The sequence below is a fragment of the Mustela putorius genome, unplaced genomic scaffold (assembly GCF_011764305.1).
Source record: "Mustela putorius furo isolate JIRA1106 unplaced genomic scaffold, ASM1176430v1.1 tig00000145_pilon_pilon_pilon, whole genome shotgun sequence".
Classification (NCBI taxonomy): domain Eukaryota; kingdom Metazoa; phylum Chordata; class Mammalia; order Carnivora; family Mustelidae; genus Mustela; species Mustela putorius.
In genome coordinates this window covers 13,078,108-13,080,764 of record NW_025421294.1, presented here as the reverse complement: position 1 = coordinate 13,080,764, position 2,657 = coordinate 13,078,108, and positions in this window count along the sequence as shown.

Genomic DNA, 2,657 nt, shown 5'->3' with positions numbered 1-2,657 from the left:
CCTTGGGTCAGTCACAGAACTCTGAGTAAACATATCTAACATGAGGTTACATTTTTGGTTAGAACACAGATTGATATACTTTCCTTATAAAGGGCTAGATAGTAAATATTTTAAATTTTGTGGGCCATGCAGTCTCTGTTGCAACTAATGTCTGCTAATACAGTAGAAAAGTAGTCATAAATGACATGCATATAAATAACCATGGCTGTTTTATTACTGTTTTACTGCTGCATAACAAATGACCACAAACTTAGTGGCTTAAAACAATACTCATTTATTAATTCTACTTCTATAGGTCAGAAGTCTAGGTGAGCTTAGCTGAGTTCTCTACTTAGGGTCTGACAGGCCTGATAGAAATTGATGGCCAGAAGGGCTCTCATCTGCTGGCCCTGGAGAAGAATTTGCTTCCACATGCACTCAAGGTATTGGAAGAATCCTGCTCCTTGGGGCTGTAAGATTGATATCCCAGCTTCCTTGCTACATGTCAGTGGGGGCCATAATCAGTTTTCAGAGGCCTCTCTCAGGTCTCTCATAGTCTATTCATAATATGAATGTTTGCTCTCTTCCAGACCAGCTGGAGGACATCTCTATAACTTCCTCTTCTACTCCCAGCCAGGAAGAACTCTTTACTTTTAAAGGGCTCACATGATTAGTTTAGGCCCATCTGAGTAATTCCCCCAAAGACTAAACCAAAGTCATCTGATTAGTAACCTTAATTACACCTACAAAAATCCCTCTTTCCATACAATGTAACTTAATCACAGGAGTGAAACCTCATTATATTCACAGTTTTTGCCTATACTCAAGGGGAGGAGATTATACAAGAGGGAACATCACTGGGAGTCATTTTAGATTCTACCTACCACAGCTGGGTTCTACTCTAGCTTTATTTAGAGACACTGAAGTCTGAACTGAGTAAAATGTTCACATCTAACAAGTATTATATTTTTAAAATATTTTCAACCATTTAAAAATGTACAAAATATTCTAAATTTGTAATGTTGTATAAAAACAGTCAGAGGGCTGGATGTGGTACAGGACCTGTGGTTTTCTGACCCCTGGGTTAGAGGATCAGATAAACAAACCTTACAGGAACACCAAAAGAGTTATTTTCATAATATCCCACAAAGTGTCTTCTTCATAGAAGGTATTCAATGAGGGCATGAATGAACAAGTACTGGGTTCCAGAAAAGACTGAGGAAATAAAATGCACCCCAAAAGTCCTGCTACAGAGTCCACTACTGTAAGTAGAGTAAGAATAGCTCCACTTTTGAATATGAGGACAGGCATGACCAAGGGGAGGCCCAGGTGGCCCAGAGGTCAGACTGAGCACCATCTTCCTTGGGCTCCAAAGTGAAACCACCGTAATTACAAGGATTATGTAACAGTTAAAGTACACCCAGCACACTTTATCTGACCACTGGACTAAAAAGCCAAGCAAAACTCAGCAGTCTTTCTCTCTCAGATGCTGGGCTTCAAATCAGTGATTGGCTGGCTTGTCTGGCTGGGCAATGGAGCCATAGTCTAACCTAATGTCATTGTATTCTTGGTAAATGAATGAGGTGGAAATGGTGTCAACCATGCTACGAGTCAAATGCATAGAAAACACTGGGCCAAAGAGAAAACGTAGCACTGCTGGGTGAGAATTCTTATCCAGTACTACAGGACCCATCCCCAGCATTTTCTAAGAGGATATATTTCCTGGGATGATGGGAAGAATCAGAGTATTGGCTGAGAAAATAGCAGAGAAATAGTATTAACTCTGGAAAATCTGGGAGAGGCTGTTGCAGTTTGTAAACTACCCAAAACCCCAGATTCACAGAATGTTAGGATACGAAGGGATCCAAGGGACCACTTGCTTCAATTCTTATGTGCAGGAAGAAATTAAGTCTCAAGATATTCAATTACTTTCCCAAATGACCCAAGCTGGTTGATAAGAGCTCAGGAAAAGCCTGTTTATTGTGATTACCAATAAAATACTAATTGTGCTCTACCTTCACTTCTTCATATGTTCCAGTTTCTCACCTTTTTGTGTTGATTAGCATTTTGGCCAGAATTGTTCCTTGCTACTCCTCCCACTGTCACAGCACCTCCCTGGACTATTGTCACTTTCTACCTTGCATTTAGGACCCTGAAGAAGGTGCTCCCTGCCTAGATTTTCTTAGGTCCTTCTTTCCTGGTTACTATTTACATAACTTATTTAGGCTGCTGGTAAGGAATCAGAGCCTTGAGGGCAGCCTGGTTTGGTTTGGAGAGAGTCTAGTTGAGGTCCGAGCGATTCTGGCATTAAATATCAATATCCAAAGAGAGTGGGAAGATGTTTCTAAAATATTTATTGGTATTTCTAATTTATGGCTCAGTTTTCCTTAAAATGAAGAGGTCTGATTACTCTGTGCCACCTTAGCAATACCCTAAATCTTTGGAGAATATACTTCTTGTTGGATCCCCTAGCAGTGAAGGGACATCTTTCCTTGTCCAACCTGTCCCCAGAGTCTTGGGATCCTTTGGGGTTTCTCCCCCATTTTATGTACTTATCTCCTTCTGCAGGCCTCTTGTACATCAGCTTTTGAGACCATAATCTAGGAGTCTTAAGTGCTGAGCTCCCACCAGGGAATTCTCTGGACTGCAATTCTCCCAAATCCTTTTTCTTTCTCTTG